Below are 24,944 nucleotides of genomic sequence, written 5' to 3' on the forward strand. Positions count from 1 at the left end.
GCCCAGCTGCGCAGCAAAGCCCTCTCTGCTGTGTGAGCCTGCCCAGAGAGAGCAGAACCAGCCCTGGGTTATCGGTGCTGCTCCCAGCACCAACCCCAGCCCGGCTTCTGGGAGGAGAATTAACTCTGCCGCAGCCAGGGCTGCCGCGCCTTCATCAGAGCGAGCCTGCCGATGAATTATGCATTTGCCCCACCTGGGAGTTAATATTTACCATATCTTGCTGAAATCCATTAGGAAGAACAAACATTGTATTTATCCAACACGCTCCAGAGCCGATCATTTGCATCGCTGCCGTGAGCAGCAGCAGCCGGGCCGGCCCCGGGCTCCGGAGGGTCCTGGCCAGGCTGGGAGGGCCAGACCCGGCCCCCGAGAGCCCTCGGCCGGGTGGGACAGCCGGGAGGTGACACGGGCGGAGGGTGAGCAGGGACCAGGCTGGCAGGGCTGAGGGAGCGGTGCGGCCCGAGCTGTGCGCACCAGCACCCCAGAACCCCCAAAACCACCAGATCCTCCAGAACCCTCAGAATCCCCAAACCCATCAGATCCCCCAGCACCCCCAGAATCCCCAAACCCATCAGATCCCCCAGAACCTCCAGATCCCCCAGCACCTCCAGATCCCCCAGAAACCTCAGAAGCCCCAGATCCCCTAAAACCCTCAAATCCCTCAGATCCCCTAAAACCCTCAGAGCCCTTAGATCCCCCAGAACTCTCAGAATGCCCAACAACCTCAGCACTCCCAGATCCCCCCAGAACCTTCAGAATCCCCAGAACCCTCAGAACCCCAGTGCCCCCAGTACCTCCAGCACCCCCAGAACCCTCAGCACCCCAGCACCCTCCAGTGCCCTCAGCACCTCAGTGCTCCCAGTGCTCTCAGCAACTCCAGAATCCCAGTACTCCCAGTATCTCCAGCACCCCCAGAACCCTCAGCACCCCCAGCACCCTCCAGTGCCCTCAGCACCGCAGTGCTCCCAGTGTCCTCAGCACCTCCACAATCCTGGTAGTTCCAGTATCTCCAGCACCCCCAGCATCCTCAGAATCCCAGTGCCCCCAGTGCCCTCAGCATCCTAATACCCCCAGCACCCCCATAACCCCAGTGCTCCCAGTGGCCCCAGCTCCCCAGCACCGGCAGCACCCCAACACCCGGGTGGCCGATGCCCATCTGGGTGTGTGAGGGGGCCCGGGGAGCCCCCCCAGCCCCTGCAGAGGCCCAGGCCGGGTTTGGGGGGCCGGGAAGCCGAGGAATCGTGCTCGGGAAGGTTCGATGGGGCTGGGGAAGACTCGGCCCGGGCTCGGAGGAGGGGAGCGCATCTCCCGCATTCCATCTCCCCGCAGGAGCGCGCCTCCCGCACGGCCGCTTTCAACCGCGCTGCCAGCGCCGCCTTTGAAGATGTCAGGGGACAGCGGGGCTCTGTGTGAAGCGAGCTGCAAGAAAAGAGACGGATCCCTGTCCCCGCTCTGAGACGAGCTGTTTAAAGCCTGCAGGAACGCCCAGACCGGCGCCGCTGCCCTTCCCGGAGCGCTCCATCCCCGCTCTCACCTGCCCGGCTGCTCCGGCAGGGGAAGGAGCGGTGCTGGGCCGGCTCGGGACGCCACAGGGGCACTCAAATAACCATTTCCCTTCTTTCTTCCCACTCAGTAAGGAAAGGAATAAAAAGAGAACTTCTTCCCTTTTTCCCGACGCCGTCTCGAAAGCTGTGGCAGTGTTTTCTGCACGGCAGGAGCTCCAGCAGCCCCCAGGGTCTCCTCTGCCCACCCGGGCAAATCCTGGGCAGGAGCTGCTGGGCTGAGATGATCCCCGTCCTCAGCAGCCCGGGGGCCTCCGCAGGGATGGAATACAGGGAGAAAACGGGAAAATTCCTTCCCGAACGCCAGGGATGAGCCGTGGCTGAGGTGGAGTCTCTGTAGGGCACATCCATGAGAAATGGGAATGGCTGCACATGGACAGAGGGCAGGGATGGATGGGATGTTGGGAGGGAATTCCTGGCTGGGAGGGTGGGCAGGCCCTGGCACAGGTGCCCAGAGCAGCTGTGGCTGCCCCTGGATCCCTGGCAGTGCCCAAGGCCAGGCTGGATGGGGCTGGGAGCACCTGGGACAGCGGGAGCTGTCCCTGCCCATGGGACATTGGATGAGCTTTAATGTCCCTCCCAACCCAAACCCTTCTGTGATTCTCTGATCGATGCTGCTGAAAGAATAAGCCAAATATTGATATAAATATTTAAACTTCACTCAGGCCCTTCAGCGTCTATTTACTCCAAAGCATCCCCCTGGAAAGTTTTGCCGACATGATCTGCAAGTTAAACAACTTTTCAAAGGACACTCCAGGGGCCGCACAAAGGACCCGCACTCTCGGTATTGTCACGGGCGTGTGCTTTAAGCCCGGTTTAACGGGGCGGGGCCGAGGGGCGAGGCTCGGTGCCCGGTGTCGGTGCCCGGTGTCGGTGCCCGGTGTCCGTGCCCGGTGTCCGTGCCCGCTGTCCGTGCCCACGCTGCCACCAGCCCCGCGCTGGCTCCGGCAGGGCCGGGCGCTCGCCACAGCCCGGGGAGAGAGGAGCACATGAAAGCCGGGCTGGATTTGCCTTGCAATGACAGCTGCATATTAATCTAAAGAATTTCTGAAAAATCAAAAAGACATTTTTCAGCAAAATACACCCCTAGAGCCTCGATCCTAAAGCAAGGGAATAAACTTGAAACGGGATTGATTTCATCTTAAAGGGAATGGCTCTTTGAAATGCTACCAGCTGCAGTTGTCTTATTTGGTTTTCAATACTATAACAAAATTGTGCCATATTGTGTCAAATAAGGAGATAATATAACAGCTTTAAACAAATTTTGTAATTATGGGATCAATCAGAAATGAATTAAATCCGTGTGCATTAGGTAAGTGGTGCCACTGAATACTGAGTAGCTGCAAACAGCAGCTCCAGAGGCAGCCCCGGAGCCGAGGGCTGGGTGTGACACCAGCCGGGGGACACGGGGGACGTGGCAGCCCCGGTGGCCAGGGCACCACGCTGGTAAAAGGTGAATTCCCCCAGAGCAGTGCCCCGCTCCAGCTGCCCCTGTGCAGGGCCCGGGGAGCGCTGGGCAGCTCCGGTGGGCTTTGCTCCTGGAATGGGAATGCTGCTCCAGCACCGTGCTGGTGCCACTCAGGGTGCCCTCACTGCCCCTGTCCAGCTGGGTCAGGGATGGAATTGTGTTCTGCAGCCAGCTGGGGTGGAAAGGCACTCTCCAGTAAAGCTGGGTGCCCCACACAGCCACACACTCCTGGGGATTTACCTTTGGGTGTGGGGAATCACACCAGAACAGAAACCAAACTCCTGGGGATTACCTCTGGAATCACACCAGAACAGAAACCAAACTCCTGGGGATTTGCCTCTGGAATCACACCAGAACAGAAATCAAATTCCTGGGGATTTACCTCTGGAATCACACCAGAACAGAAACCAAACTCCTGGGGATTTATCTCTGGAATCACACTAGAACAGAAACCAAACTCCTGGGGATTTATCTCTGGAATCACACCAGAACTGAAATCAAATTCCTGGGGATTTGCCTCTGGAATCACAGCAGAACAGAAACCAGACTCCTGGGGATTTGCCTCTGGAATCACACCAGAACTGAAATCAAATTCCTGGGGATTTACCTCTGGAATCACAGCAGAACAGAAACCAAACTCCTGGGGATTTGCCTCTGGAATCACAGCAGAACAGAAACCAAACTCTTGGGGATTTCTCTCTGGGTGTGGGGAATCACACCAGAACAGGAATCATCCCAAGGCCGTGTCCAGAGCTCCCCCCTGCCCCACCTTGGTTTGTGCTGTCCAAACCCTGGGCACTGATAACAGCACTGATAAGAACCACAAACCCTGGCTCTGGTGCGTCCAGAGATGGTTTTACAAAAACACCAAACAGGGCCAGGGTTACCAGGAGAAGCTCCTTGGCTCCTCCACCAAACCCTGCCCATCCAGGGGCCCTCACTCCTGCCATTTAATTACTTGTTAATGAATTTCTTATGCAAATGAAGCACCGAGTGGCCCTTCCAGGTGTGATGTCACCCTATGGGTAGAGGTGCCCCGGGTGCTGCACAGAGCAGGACTGGATCCCTGTGTGATCCCAGCAGGACTAATAAAACTATTATTTGGAAAAGCTTTGGCATGTTTAATATTCTTATATAAACTGGAGCATTCCAAATCAGGCCTTTCTGCTCTTTCAATGAGCAAGGAGTGCTGTTAGGGAATAATACATTAATAGCTGAGATGCTGCACACACTCTTTTCTGAGGCTGTTTCTGCACCACTTGAATAATTCTGTTGATTCCTCCACTTGAACATCAAATTTGTATTTGAGCCGCTCTCCTAGAAGCTGCTGCCACAGCTGGAGCTGCAGGATGAGTCAAAACAAGAATCTGTGAACACAGGCAGCACAGGAGGGGGGGATTGTGTGCAGGAGTGCTCCTCATCCCTCCCCAAATTGGGCTCTTCATTTCTTTGTACTCTGTTTGATTCCCATTCCCCACACTTCCTTCAGATTCCCGTTTTCCCTCAGGGCAGCAGCAGAGAGCTCAGCTGGGACAGGATTTGTGTGGAGCATCAGGAGCCCAGGTTTGGCGTGGCTGGGAAATGCAAACCCCATTTTCTCTCTTGGAAAGCAAATACAGTGGGAGGGATCAGGAGCTGAGGAATTTTGCAAACCCCAAAATTATCAATATAATTATCCAAATAATCCCTATTCCAAAATATATTGCTCCTTTCACCCTGACCAGAATCCAGGGACCCCAAACTCCTGGAGGTGTGAGGACTGAGGGAGCACCACCAGCACGGAGAGAAGCAACCATTCTCCTAGAAATTAGAAATTTAATGTATTAAAGACCCAAAATTTATTTTTTTTTTTGGTGCTTTCTAGAGGATTGAACAGTTTTTCCTTCCATCATGCACAGTCTGGGCTCCTGGGCACACCATTGGGCACAGCCTCCCCCACACTCCCAGAGCTGCTCCCCAGTGCTCCAAACATCCTGCAGGAGAATTCTGAGAGCAGCTGGATCTTTTCCAAAGGAATTTCCAATTCTCCTCCTCTTCCATGTACTATTGACTGTGACCTTATTATCTGAAAGGATTTATCAGGAGTTTGGGCTGGTGCTCCTCTCTCAGCAACATCTGATGATTTAGTGATGGTTCTGAAGACAAAGCTCAGTTCCGACAGCTCTGTCACCTTTGTTCTCCTGCTGGTGGCTCCATATCCCCATTTTCAGTTAAAAAACCAGAAATTTATTCTGGGTTTTATTCTATTCTGGGTTTTGTTTTTTTATTCTGGGTTTTATTTTATTTAATTCAGGAAATGCATACTTGCACTGCTCCTGAGTGGGCTGTCAGTAATGTAATTTCTTCTGGAATACTTGGAGGTCTGGAGTTGTACCTCCAAGGGGTTGGAAGGAGACAGGTAGGAGTGCAATGAAGGGAATGCAGCACAGGGAAAGTAGTGCAGGCAGGGAAAGCTGTGCAGGGAATGCAGTGCAGGGAATGCAATGGAGGGAATGCAGTGCAGGGAATGCAGCACAGTGAATGCAATGCAGGGAAAGCAGTTCAGGGAATGCAGTGCAGGGAATGCTGCAGATCCACACATGTTTTGGATAAAGGCTGGTCACGTGCAGCTGGTGCTTACAGCGTTTTACATGGGTGTGGATTATCCGTCTGTCATGTTGGGTATTAAGTCACCCTGCGTTACTCTGCACTCCCCCTTAGCTCAGGGATGTATGGAAAAGCAGGGGAGCACCCTCCCCAGCCAGCAAGGGACCCTGTTTTCCCATATTTGCCCTGGAAGAGCACACATTGTAATCACTCCACCACATAAAATGATTCCCATTTATTCCACACAACAGATCCGGTGTGGTTTAATTAATTTGGGCTGCAGAGGAGTGATCAAGCATTCACCAACAACTTCACCTTTGGGGCAGTCAGTGAGAAACTCTCGTGCTGTGCAGCAGCCAGGGCCAGGACAGCACTGCTGAGGGAAGTTCTGCATGGAGAGGAAATGTCCCTGTGCCCCTTGCTGCCACCAGGTCCCCTTAGGGACAGCAGGGAGTTCAGACAAGCGATGCTGGGCTGGCAGGAAAAGTCCTTCTGTGTGAGGGCAGCGAGGGACAGGCAGGGAGGGGACACAGGCTGGTCCCAAGTGAAAAACCTGAGGGAAGCACAAAGCAAGGCAGGACAAACCGTGCCAGGAAGCTGGGGAGGTTTTCCATCGCTGTCCCTGCATTCCATGAGGGTCCAGGGCATTCCCAGCACTGGCAGCCAGAGCTGGTCCTGTGTCCTAAACATCTCCTTTGCAGAAAACCCCAGTAACTACAGCACAACAAAAATCCCCCCCTTTTTAAAGGTCTCATCACACAGAAAACTTGCTGGGGTTTGTGACAGCACTTTTACATAAGAAAACAAGAATTCATATTTTCTACATGATGCAGCACCAAAAATCACATTAGCAGAGAGCTGGAGCGAGAAGATCAACATTTATTACGTCCCCATCATACACCTGCTTTTAAGTAGGAGCTGGAATATTGGATAAAGAGGTTTAAAATCAAACCTGTCTCAGCTTTGTGCTCGGGGCAAGTTCTTGCAGCGCCGGCACCGCCGGGGTCGTGTTGAATTTGCTGTGGGGATCCAAAACACAACTCAAATCATTTGTCTGTTGTGGTTTGGGAGATGGAACTGATGGGTGCGGGCCTGGGGGAGACAGGGAGCAAGGACATGCTCCAGGGCTGATCCATCTGGGTTAGAGAGCAGGATCTGTTCAGGGGGCTCTGTGTGAGCAGCAGGGCTGGCACCCACAGCCACCTGTAGATTCTGGTGCAATGCAGAGCCCTCCCAAGCCCTTTCACCTCACACCATTTCTAAATCCTAAATCCCTTTCTCTCAGCAGGATGTGGATTTTACCTGGGGTGTGGATGGGCTCAGCTCGCTGTGGGATGCTCTGTGGGACAGAAGAGTCCCAGAACCACAGAACATCCTGAGCAGGGAGGGACCCACAGGGATCATCCAGTCCAGCTCCTGGCCCTGCTCAGGACATTCCCAAAGCCCCACCATGCCCTGAGAGTGTTTTCCAAACGCTCCCTGAGCTCTGGAAGGCTGCTGGGCAGGGAAAGTGCTCGTGCTGCAGGTGTTTGTGGCACTGAGCAGCAAGGATTGCACTTGGGCAGCGCCTGGATCAGGATTGTCATGCCCATGCCTGGGGGTGACTGTGCCTGCCCTGCCTGGAAAAGGCAGCACAGTTACCTGCACAAGCTGTGGTGGGGTCTGGTGTCACCAAACATTTTTTGGGGCATTTTTTGCAGCAGTATCAGCTTGATATTCAAGCATTTCACCTCTCAGGACAAGCCACGGCCCCTGAACTCACTGTTTGCAGAAGTTCCTGCAGTTTTGTAGGCACCAACAGGCAAAAGATCTTGGTTTTCTTTGGAAAAACTTGAACCCATCCCGTCCCTCCAGCCCCTGGCTCCCCACCCATCCCACAGCACCTCCCACAGCCCAGCAGGAAAACCACGGGGATTATGCACCAGGAGAGAGGGAGAAACATCCACATCTGTGCAGGGAGAGAAAGCAATAAATAACAAATGAGATCTGATTATGTAACACAATCTTATTTTCAATGTGCAGACGAATGAGGCAATAATAAATCACACCTTGGTGTTTCACCAGCTCCGAGCCAGCTCCAAACTGCAACATCTGGAGCTCTGGCTGAGCCTTCCAAATTCTGGGGGTACCTGGACCCCAGGGTTCACCTCCAGCTGAGACAGAAAAATCTCAACTTTTACCTCTCATGGTTGTCACAGAAGTTCAGGCACACAGGGTTTAACATCACCCTCCATGGCCACGTGCAGCAAGGGCAGGATGGCTTAGGAACAATTTGTTTTTAAAGCAGCAGGAGAGTCAAGGAACAGGCTCAGAGAATTGTTCAGTTTGGAACAGCCCTCTGAGGTCATCGAGTCCAGCACTGCCAAGGCCACACTGACCATGTCCCCAAGTGCCACATGCCCAGGGCTGATAAACCCCTCCAGGTTTGGGCACTCCACCAATGCCCTGTGCCAGGCTGGGCAGCATTTTCTGAGAAGAATTCTCCCAATATCCAACTTTTCCCTCCCCTGGCCCATCCCGAGGCCGCTCCCTCTCCTGCTGTCCCTGCCAGGGATCTGTGCAGAGCCACAGGGTCCAGCCCCAGATCTGTACCAAGGGATGGGGTGCCAGTGTGGGCATCCTCTGCTCCCCCGGGAGAGACACCCCAGTCCCACCTGGAGCACGGGTCGCTGTTTCAGGCTGTCTGATCTTTGATCACCTCTTCGCCCTTTTGGCCAAACCGGGTGAAAGGAGTTTGCTGAAACAGCAGCGGCCAAAACCGGGCACAGCCAGGAAAACCCGGGCAGAGCTGGGACGTGCTCGGGAAGCAGGGGCTGCTGAAACAAGCGGAGCAAAGCAGGGCCGGGTTTGGTTCTCGTGGCTCCGGGAGCCCCGCGGCAGATCCACACCCGGGAGCAGCCGCAGCATCAGCGGGTCCGGGCTGGAGCCGCAGAGTTTGGGATTCACGGCTCGGCAGCGCTGGAACAGCAACTGCTCCATCTGCTGGGAGCGGCTCCGGCCGCGATGGGACCCGGGATGCGGGAGGGGATGAGCGATGAGGGATGGGATGAGGGATGAGGGATGGGATGAGGGATCTGGGATGCGGGATGTGGGATGGGATGGAGATGCAGGATGGGGTGATGGATGTGGGACGAGGGATGCAGGATGGGATGCAGGATATGATGGGGAATGCGGGATGCGATGGGGAATGCAGGACATGATGGGGGATGCGGGATGGGATGAAGGATGCGGGATGTGATGAGGGATGAGGGATGGGATGCAGGACATGATGGGGGATGTGGGATGTGATGGGAGATGCGGGATGGGATGAGGGATGGGGGCTCGCAGCTCCTCCGGCAGAGCAGCAGGGATGTCCCAGCCAGTCCTGGCCAGTCCCAGCATCCCGGGTCTCCCAATATCCCGGGGAATCCCAGGTGGAGTCACCAGTCCCAAAGAAACTGAGCTTAGCCGGGCCGGCTGCTCTCGGGTTGTAAACAAATCACTGAAAAGAACGGGAATTTGGATCAGATCCTTCCTGGGAGGGTGGGGAGCGCCCCAATTGCCTGGCTGTGGGTGTTAGATGTGTGATGGGACAGGTAGCCCAAGCCTGGCCCGGTGGCCAGAGGCTCACAGGGGTTTCTGTGCTGTCCAAAGTGCCTGATGGATATGGAGACACCCAGGCATGATGTTGGAAGAAGAAGGAAAGAAATACTTCCTTGCTTTCTAAGCGTGGCATTTTTGTACCTCAGCAAATTGGCGTCGCTACCACTGGCAGTCCTTACTTTAAAATATGGGCATTTCTCTGCTGGAAATGCTTTCCTGCACTATTTCCTTGACCTGAAAGCTGGGAGTGTCAATACATCAGCGCTGAAGTCTGCTGAGTGCCTAGAAATAAGGGGATATCATCTCCAAAATGAGTGCCCACCAGGCTCTGTCAGCCCTGCCAGCACGGAGCAGCTCTTTGCAACTTTGATTTACTGGCAATTGTTGGAAAAGGAGCAAGCAAGGAATGAAAACCCAATATTTCCATTACCGTTTACTTAATAAAAAAATATTGTAGGGAAGTCAGACATCATAAAACGCCCATCCTCGCTCTGTATTTACAGGGTCATCCAATAACTTGAGCCAGACCAGTAATCAATTTTAAAAAGCCCTTTGCAATTGAAGGCACAGACAAGTGAGTGCTCCATATCAATATTCCCCGAGCAGAGCAGCAGCCACGCTGCCCTGGATCACCCCAAACACGCCAGGCTCGGTCAGAGCCCTCAGAGGGATGAGCCCTCACAGGGAGCACTGCAGGGGAGGCTCCATTGCCAAGGAGCCTTTTGGAACACTGAGAAATTCCTTTACCAGCATGCCCAAGGGCTCTTCTGCATCATCCACTCACAGAACACCTTCTCTCTTCATGTGGAGGGGGTTTTTATCATCAAGCTCTGGGATTGTGGCCAATCCACCGGGCAGAGGTGCTGCAAGACAAGAGCAGCTCTGACAAGGCGGTTCCTCCTCTCCCCCTGCCTTGGCTGCTTCTGGTCCTTCCCGTTGTCACAGGATCACAGGATGGTTTGGGTTGGGAAGGACCTTAAAGACCACCTGGTTCTGGCCCCGTGGGCTGGTGGCTTTAGGGCTGCTGGCTTTAGGGCTGGCTCGTGTCCAGCCGTGTCCTGCTCAGAGCTGAGGCTCTGCTTGGGACAGCTCTGCACATTCAGCTTCCTCAGAGTCACTTTGGGCCACATCCACAAGAGCTTCCTGCGAGAGGAGAAACCTCAGGAGAATTCCTTCCTGATGCTGAAGGAATCAAAGCTCAGTTCCCAGTGAGGGCCGTTCCCTCTGGATGTGTTCCCACCCTGGAAAACGGGAGAACAAGGGTTGGGCTCCAGGCAGAGCAGGTGGACCAAGGCAAGAGCACACAATCCTTTCCTTCCTGTCATCTGCATCCCCCCTCCCAAGACATTTTGAGATAAAATGCACTGCTTCAAGAGTTGCTCATTCTGAGGCTGGTGGAGAACAGTCCCTGAACCCCCAGGGAGCAGCAGAAGCTCCAGGGAGCAGGAGGGGCCCTGCTGGAAAGTCAAAGCGGCGTTTCTGCCCGAGTCACCCTGCATCTCTCATTTCCCAGGCCGTGGTTTAATCTATTTTAATGATTATCAATACTGATGGTGAGTGTAATCACCTTGTCTGATACAATTGCTAGAATCTAAAAGTCAACTTGATTTTAATGGTTTATCATTAGGAGTATTATTTAGTCGGATTAAACTGGTCTTAATTCCTCCACAGTCATTATTTAAAAGCTGTTTGGAGCACATTAGGGCGACCCCCTCATCCTGGAATGAATCAATGCCCTTTCTCTGGCCCATATATTTCCAGCAGCCTCCAGAGCAGCCACACGATGGACACCGAGGCACTGGAGGCTGTTAATATTCATGAACGCTCCCTGTGCCATTGGGATTCCTTTAACACCCCCGAGCAGGGGCTGGGATGGGGCTCCCTAAGGGCAGGAGGGCTGGGAAACTCCGGGACTGGGCCTGGAAAAGCCGGGGCAGCTCCCAGGGGACAGCTCCAGAGCCTTTGGGGCGAGGCTGTGCTGCCACGGAGAGTCTGGGAGCATCCCTGTCCCCTCCCGGGGCAGGGGACACGGCCCACCAGCAATCCCGGCTCATCCCAGTTCATCCCAGTACAGAGCAGGGAGCTGGGCTGTTCCAGCAGCAATCCCAGTACAGAGCAGGGAGCTGGGGTGTTCACCAGCAATCCCAGTTCATCCCAGTACAGAGCAGGGAGCTGGGCTGATCCAGCAGCAATCCCAGTACAGAGCAGGGAGCTGGGCTGATCCAGCAGCAATCCCAGTTCATCCCAGTATAGAACAGGGAACTGGGTTGCTCCAGCACCAATCCCAGTTTATCCCAGTTCATCCCAGTATGGAGCAGGGAACTGGGCTGTTCCAGCAGCAATCCCAGTACAGAGCAGGGAGCTGGGCTGTTCCAGCAGCAATCCCAGTTCATCCCAGTATAGAACAGGGAACTGGGTTGCTCCAGCACCAATCCCAGTTTATCCCAGTATGGAGCAGGGAACTGGGCTGCTCCAGCAGCAATCCCAGCTCATCCCAGTTCATCCCAGTACAGAGCAGGGAGCTGGGCTGCTCCAGCAGCAATCCCGGCTCATCCCAGTTCATCCCAGTACAGAGCAGGGTGCTGGGCTGTTCCAGCAGCAATCCCAGTACAGAGCAGGGAGCTGGGCTGCTCCAGCAGCAATCCCAGCTCATCCCAGTACAGAGCACACACCTGTGCTGAACAAACTTCCCTTCCCAGGAGCACCAGTTTGGGGAGTGGGAACACCAGGATGGACTTGGGAAAACCTCACATTCCAGGAGAAAGGCAGAAGGTGCAAATGAAGCAGAGTTTTCTTATTTTAGACGCAGTTTTCTTATTGAACAGGGATCAAACCTGGGATGTAACAACCAGGAGTAGCTCCAGCCTTGGAGGAGTTTGCTGACAACAACAGGGAACTGTGGTGGGGTGAATTTGTTTAAAATGGGATTAATTTGTTTGGAAATAAAGCCCTGGAGACATTTTAGATGTTTCCTTTAGTTAATGAGATTTCCATGATAGTTAAAACAAAGAAATTAGCAAACAATGCTGTTAATCTGGGATTACAAGCAGCACCAGGGAAGAATTAGTAAAATAAATCAAGAAGATTTAAGGCACTTTGCTCTCCAATAAAGTAGCTGGGATGGGAGCTCCATGCTGTGTTTTCCTGGGATTAAGGAAGAGGTGATCAGGACCTGCCTTTCAGCCTTTGACCTGGAATGTTTGAGCATGGAAATAACATTTTCTCAAGCTGAAGCCTTGATTTAACCCATACACAGTAATTACTTATGTATGACCTACCAATAAATAACTACCACAGCTTCACATGCAAAAATTCAAATTCTTTTCAGTCAAAAGCCTCAAATTAAATCACAGCAACTTTGTACACCCCACATTTGGCTGTTCTAACCAGCAGTATGAAACGGGGATAAAAAGACATCCCAAAACAGGATTACACAGAGCAGCAATACAAGGAGAAATAATCTTTGAAGAAATGATGGAAGAACAAATTCTAAGGGCATTAAGAAGGAACAAGTCATGGTTTCAATCGCAGCCAGGCAGGAGATTGCTAATCTCATGTGTACAGCAGATAAATCTGGGAGGACAACAAATTGCATTTTAATTTATGGACTGAAAAGGTTAATTTTTAATTCCTTCTACTCACTCCAGAAATCAGGGAAATACAGACTGAAACTAATAAAGTAATGGAGTTCTCCAAGGTGGATCCTCAAAAACACAGGGAAAACATTTCATTTTCAGGGGGTGCTTTTGGCAGGAATTTAAATACAATCAGTTGAATCCATTCGTTTATTATTTAAAAACAAATTTATTTTTGATTAGTTTTTATTATTTAAAACCAAAATTTATATTGTGTCCCTTTAAGTTACCTGAAATCAAAGGAGCTTCTTGATCAGCCTGCAAATGTATAAAAGGAGAGGAGAGGCTGGTAAAGAGAAAAAGTTGTTAAAAATTATTAAAAAACTCTTCTTAGCAATAGCTCAGCAGGGCCTGGTCACAAAACACAATTCTCATCCCCTGCAAAACTTCCAGGCAGTCAAAATTCCAGGCACTGACACTCAGACAACAAATGACTCAACATTTAGAGCGGTTTTCAGCACGAGTTGTGCAATTAGACATAATTATTTGTCCCCATTGTAAAGCAGGCCATTGAAACACTGCTCATCTAAACAGAATTAACAAATGTGTCCTTGTCCTTTCTCCTGGTGGTGTCAGCTCTGCAGTAAAGTCACTGGCTTGGAGCACAGGCAGCCCTGAAACACCAAATAATCACAATTATCCCCAAGTTCTGCTGGATAATCGAGGAATTTTGTACCTGAGGTCTGAGTTTGGTACAAACCACTCTGGTTTCTAACAGAGGCTTCCCTGGGAACTGGGAAAATCTGTTGGAAGCCCCACCATGGATTAGAGAATTCCAGAACCTTGGAGGTTTTAAGGCTGGAAAAGCCATTCCCAGGTCCCTGAGCCACCATGCTGGGAACAGCCCCAGAGCTCTGCAGGTGAATAAATGATAAACACTCATTATCTCAGCTTATCAAAGAGCATTTCCAGAATGTTTGTGCAGCAAATACATCAGCAGCTTCTATACTAATAATAATAATAATAATAATAATAATAATAATAATAATAATAATAATAATAATAATAATAGCAGCTAAACTCCATAATAATATTATTAATACTACTACTACTACTACTAATAATAATAATAATAAACTGCCAAAATACTGAATCCAGGAACTTTCAGACCCCAAGAGAGAGCCCAGGGTGGAGGAGGCACCCAAAGTGGGTTCCAGGGTAAACTTTCCAACAGCCACTGAGCTACTGCAGCAGATTTGCTCCATGAAATTAAACAATGCACTGGCAATTTTAAAATCTGAGATGAATTTAAAAACTGAGTTTGAAAACTGGAGGCAACCCCAAGCATTTCCAGGAGTGCAGAGAAGTTCAGTGTCGGGCTGGGAAACTCTCCTGGCTCAGTTGTCAAGCCAGGCCTCTATTTTCAGTCCAGTAATTAAATTGCAGGGCCTGATGTTTTGTGGAGGGCTAGAAAGGATTCCAAAGGTGCAGGAGAAGTCTGTGTACAGCAGCTTGGCTCCTGCTGAATAAACTCTGGCTATCCAGCCGCAGCCTGGCCATGGTTAATGAAAAGGAAAACATGTGGAAGAGCTGGACACAATTCCCAGACAATAGGGTGATGTCAAAGCTAAAAAATAAGGGAAAAGTCTCGGTGAAGGGTTTTTTCTGAACTAAACACAAAGCAGAGTTGTCTGGGTTTGGAGGGAGCAGGGGAGGAAGGACACAGGGGAGGAAATAAGAGGAAAGGATGAAGTTTTCCAGAAAAACTTGCACTAGATTCAGGCTCTCAGCAGCTTCAGGAAGGTGCTGCTCCACGACCAAGGGCTGGACTGATTTGGGATTTTCAAACAATTAGCACTGCAGCCCTGTGTACAAGGGAAACATTAAATAGTCATGCACACAACATAAAGCTCTGCTAAAATCCAAACCTGGGTTTAGCATCTCTGACAAGCCCCGGAATACCTGGAGGAATCCCAACCACCTCCTGCTGCAGAGTGGGAGGAAACACTGACCGGAAAAGGAAATTCTGTCCAATTTATAATTGAAATGTGCAGTGATGAAACTCCTCTCAAAGTGAACAGGAGGGCAGCTCACGCTCTACAGACAGCTGGGCACTCCCGTTAATTATGGGAATAACTGCTGTTTGTGCAAGCAGACCCCTTTCACTGCAGCCACCACAGCTCTGGGTGAGGTTTTGCTGTCCTTTAAGCCAGGCTGAGGGGGAATCCTGCCCTGGGGAATCCTGCCCCAGCCCCAGCAGGAGCCCATTTGTTTCCAGGATTAGTCCCTGTCAGATGGAAGCACAGGAACAGTGCAGCAGACACAGAGTGAGTGAACTCTTAATCCTGCCTTGGACCTTGAGAAATGAGGGTTTGTTTTCCACCTAATGAAACTCTGGACACAATCAGGAATAAAGTCGACCAGAATTAGGCAATTTCTCCTCAAAACAGACTGTTACACAAATACCAATGATGAAACAGCTCCCTCTTAGAAATTAGGACTTCTGGGGTTAATTCCTGTTTTCCAAGATCCAGGTGAGCCCATCCTTTGGTTTCTGGACTGAAGTGATGGATAAATTTGTCAGATTTGTATTTTCTTGCTTGGCAAGAGGCAGCAGTGGAGCTCTTTCTAAAAGCAGTGCCTCCCTTACCTTCAGGGCTCTCCAAGCAGGAGGTCTGCTTTTGTTTTCTCTTGATTACAAATACTTCATCCATCCCCAACCAACACTTTATACTTGACCAGATTCCTGTGAGCTCCTCAACCTGATTTGGAAGCATCTGTTTCCAATACAATTTGAACTGGAGGACTATTAACAAGATTGGATTCAGACCCCAATCAAGGCAGAACCCAGGAATTGATGTCATGTGCAGGCTGGCACTGCAGTCCCGGGGCAGGGAATGGAGCAGGGGAGCTCTGGGGACAATAAAAAGTTGATTTTCAGAGTCTATCATAGAAAAGCATCTGCAAATCTGTGCTGAATGTACTGTGAGGGTCGTCAAAATCAAGTTCTGGGGGGTTTTGGGTAAATAAATACTGCCTGGTTTATGTTTCCAGCTGGGGGCTGGAGCAGGAGAAAGTCAGGAGTTTGTTCATGGAATAACCCCTGAATGCCACAGTCTGCTCACAGAATGCGCTGTCCCATGAAAGATAAAAGCAGAATTTGTTTCAGAACAGGCCAGGAGCCCCAGTTCAGTGTCCCCAGCTCAGGGGGGGATTGTGTTCCATGGTGCAGGAGGTTTTACCCAGCCCACAGCCTGGGGTTTGGGAATGGCGCTGGAATTTCAGGGCCCATCCCGAGGCCAGGGCTGTCTGGTCACTCCTCTGATTGCAGGGCCTTCTGAAATTCCTTTAATCAGAAAGACAACACCAACTGGAATCATGACTTCTGGGAATCAGAACTCCTGGAAGAGTTCCAGGTAAATTTGGGGAAGAACTTGCTTTTAATCTGGAACGGATTAATACAAAATGCCTGGAATCCCTCCTTTTTCCATCCTGGTTTATGGCTCCAGTTCATGGAGTTAAGCACAGAGATGTTTTCACACACAAACATACAATTCTTCCTACAGAAAAAAAATCCGAAAAATGTCATTTTTTGCTCTTTTAAGCGCAAATCCAAGCTCTGGTAGCAAGACAGGTGACTGCAGTGCACAGTCCCAATCCATCTCTTTTCACCAGGTGTTTGAAGCCAAGGTACAAAAGTTTCTCCGAAGATTTTGCTTTTCATTTCTTGATCACAAAATGTCAACGCTGCACCTGGAAAAAACATTATTAACAATAACTACTACACTGGGTATGAATATATTAAATATAAAAATACCCCAGCACCATGTGCAACCCCTCCCAACTTTTAGTGTCTACTGATTAACTCCAAGTTATAAATTAACCTGTTTAAAGTAGCTTTAATATTGCTATTTTCTATAAACTTGCTATTCTTAAGAATTATCATTATAGAAAGGGTACAAATTATTGTTCAGCAAGAGGGTTTTATGATCAGGTTAGAAAAAATGTGACTTTAAAAAGAATCCACTTAATTTCTGGTCTATTTATTAGTAAGTCTAACCTGTGCCTTTAGCTGTAATGGGAAAATGATACCAAAATGTCAAGGAACAAAATTCCAAATCTCAAATGAGCCAGGGAAGGTGGTGAACAAAGCAGAGGGCCCAGGAGGATTTGGGGTTTGGCATCTTCAGAACAAAGCTCAGTCCACAGGTGCAGTTTCCCATCATGGATAAGGCAAAGAGCAGGTAAAAGGTGCTTTCTATGCACCTTCTCTGGAGCTAAACACAAATTTTATACGCAGATTATTAAAATAACAGTTTTGTAAATAAAAAGAAATCTTGAAATGTACTCCACAGTAGTCATTTAGAGATAATTTGGGCATTTTGTAGTATAACCCATTCAAAGACTTTCAGTCATTCTTGTCCTGTCTTCCTGGGGCTCTGAATTTTCTGAGTTTCAGCACAAATCACTGAAAATTCAGGAACTGTTACAGAGCTTAGATCTCTGGTTAATGCCATTTTTGTGGGAGTGCAAACAGCAGGGATATTCTGTTTCCAAATGGTAACTAGTTTTTAAGGAATCTGTTGCTGTAGATTGTGTATTTAGCACATCTTTTTGAAAATATTTTGCCATTCCAGGTAGAGAGGGAATATCAACAGGCTTAAAAATTAATTAATCAGTTCCATAATCAATTGAAATGTCTGTATATAATTGACAAAGTAAAATCTTCTGGTCTCTTGATGTGTTTGTTGGGGTTTTTAAAATATACTGATAGTGAAGAGGCTGTGGTGAAAGGTAATGGCACCTTGGTGAAAAGGGGATAAGATTTAAAACAAATTTTCCTCTAATTCTAACTTTTATTGCCATGATGGAATAGTTTGGAGAAAGAAAAGGTGGGATGCCACTTGCTCATGACAACAATCATAGAAAGTAGATTTCTGCTGATAAATCCAGCTGCAAATTCCTCCCCTGCCAATCAATATTTTTCCAGCAATCAAAGACCAGTGTTTTCCTAAAATTCTCATCATCCTTCTCTGAATGGAGAAAAAACCCCCATTTTTCAGTCACAAAAGCAAAGTGTGGATTTGAGTTGAGGAGGGCTCGGTGTGAGGGGGACCCCAACACTGGAAGGAACAGAAAATCAAATAAACAAGTGCCAAAAAGCCACTCACATTTTACAGAGCTGAGGGAATCTGCTGCCCAGGACAACGCAGGACCCACAAATGAAGGCTGGCATTTCAGTCAGGCCAGCAGAGCTCTGGACAAGAAAAGCACACGGATTTTGGCAAGAACGCTCCGAGGTGTTTCAGAGGATTAAACAGAGCCCACGGCTGAGTTTGTGGACAGAGCTCCTTTCAGGCAGGGCCGTGCTGCTCTTCAGGTGACCAGAGAGGGCGAGGAAGGGTTTAATCTTCATCTCACAACACAGCAGATCAAAACTGGCGCCAGGTTTGGGATATGACACTGGTATCAATCCAGTCCTCCTGCTAAAAAAGCCCGGGCACAATAAATCAAAACTAAAAACTGTAGCTCGAGCCACAAGAAAAAAATAAAAATCATCCTGTCTGGAGAAAGCAAACTACTCATTTTTCACAGCTGAAGAGTTGCTGGTTTTCTCACTGCGGCTGTGTTTTGAAAATCAGCTGCCTCCCTGCTGGGCCGTGCTGCAGGATTACAATTATTTCCCTGGCATTAGCAGGAGGGCCATCGCACTGCTGCAATGGGCTGTGAACTCTCCTGCTGCACTGACAGCAGCAGGTACAATGGTGATTTTCCCCTTTTATTGATTTTTTGTGGTCTCCACGTGGATGTTTACAGCATTTCCCACAGGCAGAGACACAACATTTCTGTTCTGTTAGTTCAGAGCAGCGCATCCTCAGGGCCCAAAGGACACAACAAGCCTGGGAAGCCGCTGAAAGAAGCAATTTTATAACTTCTTTATTTTGGGATGGGTGGGAAAAAACATCCACATACATGATTGCTAAATCCTTGTTAAAAAATCCTCCAGTTTTTTTTGAAAGTACACAAACTTTTCAAGACAATTCTGGGTGGGATTTTTTTTTAATTTTTTTATGGAAACAGGTAAGAATTGACATTATTCCTTGGGATTGCTGTCCTGAGGAGCAGCTGACAGAGGGCAGTGCCACTCAGAGCTCCACACCCCACAATCCAGGCTGTGCCCAAATTCCTCAGGCTGGGACTGCCTGGAATGACACACAAACAAATTAGCTGAAAAATAACATCTGCTGTTGATTTGAGGTCACTTTCTGTTTGCAGTACAAATATGCAAATGCAAAGGTAGAATTTCATGTCTCTTTTTCTTGGCAGCAGGGGAAGTTCCACCCCTTTTTTCTGGGCTCTGTGCCCAGCCCTGCTCACTGTTGTAGTGCTGAGGGTGGCAGAGGAGGAACTGCTGGGGAGCTCCTTGGTGGGCATTGCTCCTGGCAGGAAATGTTCATTCCCACCTTCTCTCTTATATTATGATTATCTTTGATATCTAATTTACTATTAAATAGCAGCTAATGAACAAAAGTGATGAAGAGAATAGAATAGAATAGAATAGAATAGAATAGAATGTAACTTTCTCGCCACACACCTTGATAAAAAACTGCAAAAGCAAGGATATTTGCAATGTGAATTAGCAAAATCTCACTAAGGAATTGATGACTGTCCAGAGGAGGCAACAGGAAGGAAATCACTGCCCTATCTCCAGGTTTATTATCAGTTCCATATTGAATCTGCTTTACCCCCATTTAGTTTGTGGGGAGGCATCTGGTTTACTTCAGCTTTTTGTTACCTCTGCTGTACCATGGATTTTCTTTCCTAATTTTTTTTTTTTAAATTGATGAGTTAATGGTTTTGATTTGGTACAATGTGAAGAGAGCTGTCTTCCATTTCAGACAAAACAGTAGTCCTTGGGCAGGCTGAACATTCCAGCCACCACCAGGATTTGCTCGAGCACAACTCCAGTAATTTCATTCCCTGGAATATGTTTCTTTAAATGCATATATTGAAACAGGACACATGAAGATGTCAACCTATTTTACGCTATAAGCAAATAAAGCCCACTTTCAATCAACGGGGAGGAAACCAACTGAACCCCACAAAGAAATGAGGCTTGGTTTCAACTCCCACACATTTCCACAAAAACCATGGAACCGGTTAAAATATGGAACCAGATCCCAAAAATCTATTGCATTTTTTATATCGACTGAAAGTACTCCATGGAAAATATTCACAGATGTGTGTGGGTCAGAAATGAGAAACAAGGGAAAACTGGAGGCAACAGGTCTCAGAACTCCAGCATTTGTACACTCTGAAATAAAAGGTTCTTAGATGCTGTAGGAAAATCTCTCAGTAAAGACTGTGCTACATCATGGAGAACATTTTATTGTTGTAAAAACTTACCTTTTGTCACCTTCTGATTCTTGAGTTTACAGTACACAAATTGTGAAATCATAATTAGGTCCTTGTTCTCATAAAAAGCAGCTGTGACAATCGGAAGGAAATGAAACATTTGCTTGTTCAGTAGGCAAGTAATTTGAAATACCTCTCAACTGCACAGAAATGCTGCTTCATAATCATAATGTGAATGACAAACATGAAATCACTGCCAGAAATAAACATCAGTGTAAATATTTGGGCAATTATGACTGGGTTTATAGATGGCAGAAATAAGAGAGCCCTGTGTTAAACACAGAAGGGCTCAGGATGAACAGAGAGCTCACAACTCCACTGAAGGCCCTGAACGGGAGAGCTGTGATTCAGATTGACAGTGAGGACTAGGGAGCGATCCCAAACCTGGGCCCACAGGACATGCCTTGCTGAATTCAGTGCTCACAGACATGACAGTTTTAATGCAAAGCCCCTCTCCAATTAATATTTCAGCTCACATTTCTGCAGCTCAACAGCTGAGCAAGCGTGGTTTTATTCCACTTGATCTCCACAGCCCTTTTACCAGGCCAGCAAATTATATCCCTATTATGGGAACAGACTTTGGAGTCAACCCCATTTTCTTCCAGGCATTTTCAGCTGCTGAGATCATTCCTCCTTTTCCTTTGTCATGTCCTACCTGCATTCTGAAACCTGAGTGCAGTGACCAAGCGATTCAGCACTGTGCAAGTGCCAACTCCAGGGCTGCTCCTGACCTTTTCCCAACCCAAACTGAATTGGCAGGACAGGATTACTGGGGAAACATGGATTTAAATAAACCTTGAGCCAGCTTGAGCTGCAAGTGCACACACAACTCAGGGTGGAGAAGATAAGAGAGGAGAGGTGATTTATTCTCATTTGCTCTAAGTGGCAGAGATTAGTGTCAAGTCAGTACAACAGCACAGTACATCAAGCTCATTTGTCAACCACCAAATATTTTTGCAAACATGAACAACATGCTTCTCTGGCATATTATTCTATCTGTATTATGCAGATAGAGGAACGCATCCAAGATAAAATTAAAAAAAAAAAAAAGAAAGAAAAAGAAAAAAGGCAGCTTTTGCAAAAGGCTTCAGGCAAGATTACTCATGTTTGAATCTGAGAACTGCTTAAGACTTTCAACTTAGGGGAGTGCAGCAGGCAGCGAGCAGACAATGGCAGCGAGCCCTGTGCCAGCCCTCCCACGCATCCCTGGCACATTATTCCTGCGGGAGGTGCCAGACCCAGGGCTCCGCTCCTGCTCCATCTCCTGCTCCCTGATGGAGAGGCACTGAGAGCAGCCATCACTCTGCATGGAGCTCCGATCCCGGCAGCTGCTTTCTGCCTCCGTTCCCAGCCCCTGCAAATCCCCAAATCCCGTTAGGGATGCTGAACATCCTCTGTGCAGCAGCTCCAGCCAGCCCCAATCCCCCAGAGGAACCTGCCAGACTGCAGGGAATGAACACAGCCCCTGTGAGCCAGGCAGCACCCACACACGGCTGCTCCTCTTCCTCGTCACACACACAAACTGCGCTTCCAAGAAAGAGAAACTCTTGGTGGATCCAATGTGTGGCACTCCAGATTCATCACTGCAGCATTTTAGTGTGAGCTCAGGGTGGATGAGGTGGTTGGTGACACTGAGGGGCCAGAAATCTGCCACAGGATAAGCTAAACCAGGGAAATCATTGGAATCTAAGACCAGAACTCTGATTTTTCATGTTCAATGTGATTCTAATGAAGTCACAATGTATTTATCCAGATTCTGAACATGCTACTCGCTCTTAAAAAGTATGTTCATATAAAATATTTATCTATGTGTTGGTTCCATGCAATTAATTTGGAGGTCATGCTATGAACAAGAAGTAAGTTATGACTCAGATTCCAGGTGAGCTTTAAAGTCACTAAAATCCATCCAGCCTAATCAGTGACTCGACACAGTTGAATCAAACGGTTTGTGTTATTTAACACTCCACAGGACACATGGGAAAAATAAAAAACTTGCAGAAGGCAAATGTAGGGTGATCCTGCCCCCAAATTCTCTAAATGATGCCACCATTACGCACCAAACTATTCAAATATTGAAAAAGTTTCAACATTTGTTTTCACAGAGCATCATTCCCCGTAAAATTAGGACTCAGTTTGCTCATCAGCCAGAAAGTCCTTTTTCTTTCCATGAGACTTCAGGCTTTAAATGCTGGAACAAGTTTCCTGCAGGAATTGGCTGCCTCTCCAGAGAACTGTCATCATTGGACCTAAACCAATTAAACAATAAAAATACATTTATACACTGAGAAATCACCTGAGCCTGGAGGATATATTCAGTTTATTCTGCTTATACTGGGGAAGTTGCTAGACTTTGTAGCCATCTTTGAAAATAACTTTTAAAGTTTAAAAAAATTCTGCAAGTAGTGTTTCAAGTACTTTTTATCCCATTCTGGCACTGCAGCTGAGCAGACTCACTAAAACAAGACATGGTATTTAAATTTGATTTTTGGGTTGTTATTATTCAATATTTATGCAGCAGAATATTTGTGTTGCCAGTCCTTGAGACTATAATTTTACTATTACAAAAATTGCTACTTTTCTTAAATCCCTGGCAAAATATCCTGTCCCAGGAAGAGCAAACCCAGGAATTCCACATGAAAAGAGGATAAGGAGACTGCCAGAACATTTCTTTACTTGCTGTAGTATTGAAGTTGTCAGTGATGAGAAAAGCATAGAATGGTTTGTGTTGGAAGGGATCTTAAATATCATCCAGTTCCAACCCCCAAATTATAAAATTATATTAAAAATGGCTTATGTTCTTATAACAATTCCTTGCCTGTAACCTCATATTCTGTCTGAGATTGCTGCTCAAATACTGGTTATTCCATACGGAGAAGTTCCAGAGAAGGTATGACCCAGACCCTTGGCACCATCCCTTTCTGCAAAGGTTTGGTGCTTGTCCAGCTACAAACAACACTGCTGTGCTCCCGGGTATTTAGGAATAAGGAATCAGTAACCCGAGCCTCTTGCTTGGATGCTTTTTCTCATTTTAGTATCTTCCTCTGAAGTGAGTAAACAGAAATAGACAATGGTTTAGGAGTGAAATCGACATGCTTAGGAACAGCCTCCGAGTGCAGAGGAGGAAATGCAGGTTTTCCCTGGAATTTGGGAGATTTGGCACAGCTCCTTTGCCTTTCCAGCTGCTGAGAGCATCCCTGCGCTCAGGATGTCAAATACCCAGCACTGCAAGTGATGCATGAGGATGTCAGATGCGTGTTTGGCTCGTGTGCCAAAGGTCTTTAAAGTGCAGTCAAGAACAGCTCAAGCCCCAAAAGGGGCTCAGTTTTACAGTGTGCATCATTTAATTCCTGCTGGGGAAGGAAAATGTGGAGCTGGGCCATGCAGTAACCAGGGCTTCTGCAAGCATGTCCCAGTGTTAACCTGTTCGCTGGATTGTGGCCAAAACTGTTCTCTGAAAGCATTTTAGACATTCCTGGTTGTGAATTCTGCTTGGCCAGACTTCACCTGGGAGCCAAGGCCAGTTCACAGAGAACAATCCCAGCTTTTCTTAACCTGGGATAGTGAAGGCGTCCCTGCCCATGGCAGGGCTGGAATGGGATGAGCTTTACCATCCCTTCCAACCCCAACCAGTGCGGGTTCTTTGATTCTGTGATCTAGGATTTTATGGGTTTATTAACAATAATAAACCAAACAACAGAAGAGAAGGAAGCGCCTCTCTGGAGAGCCCGGCATCCCACCCCGGGTATCCCTGCAGGAACGGGGGTCCCGGGGCTGCCCTTCCCCTTTTCCCTGCGGAGAAGGGAGCGGGTCCCGGGGGGTGCCACGGGAACGGGAGAGGAGGACACGGGAATAAAACCGGGAACGGCGCCGGGAGCGACACCGGCAGAGGGGACACGGACCGAGCGGGGCCGGTGCAGATCCGCAGGGCTGCGGCTGCGGGCTCGCCTCGAGGGAGATCCTACGTGAGGGGAGGGAGTCGGTGAGCACGGGGAAAAGCGGGATGGCGAGGATGGCGGGGATGGCGGGGATGGCCGGGATGGAGCAGCACGGTCCCCACAGCCGCCGCTGCCCTGCCCTGCCCGGGCCGCCGCCATCGCCTCAGAGCGCGGGCGCAGGGCGCCCTCTGCTGGCGGGCGGGCGGTGCTGCGGCCGCACTCCCTGAGGGCCGGGCCCGCCGGCGCCGGGCGGCTCTGGGCCCTTCCTGCGGCCCGGACACACCGCGGGTTCATCCCCGAATCCCCGAATCCCCGCCTGGGCAAGGCTGGAAGGGCTCACAGAGGGTGAGCTGCTCCCCGGGCCCAGATGTGCCCTCCAGGGCTGGGCAGAGGGGCGGCATCACCGCCTGACCTGCGGGAATTGCAGCACCAGCATCGTGAGACCTTCCCAGTGCAGCGCCAGCACCCACCTGCTGGCTTAAACACATTTAATCTGATCAATAAAAACTGCAATACAAAGAATTCTAATTAACAATCCTAGGGTCTTTGTAGGGATCTTTGTCCTTTTAGAAACATAGAATGGTTCGGGTTGGAAGGACCTTAAATCCCATCCCATTCCACCCCTGCCATGGCTGGAGCACCTTCCCCTGTCCCAGGTGGATCCAAGCCCTGTTCAACCTGGCCTTGGACATTCCCAGTGATCCAGAGGCAGCCACAGCTGCTCTGGGAATCTGTGCCAGGGCCTGCCCACCCTCCCAGGGAAGGATTTTTCCCTAAAATCCCATTTAACCCAGCCCTCCTGCTCCAGGCTATTCCCCCT

The sequence above is a fragment of the Melozone crissalis genome, unplaced genomic scaffold, assembly GCF_028551555.1.
Source record: "Melozone crissalis strain CALT ecotype California unplaced genomic scaffold, PUWL_Pcris_2 ptg000034l_1, whole genome shotgun sequence".
Lineage (NCBI taxonomy): Eukaryota > Metazoa > Chordata > Aves > Passeriformes > Passerellidae > Melozone > Melozone crissalis.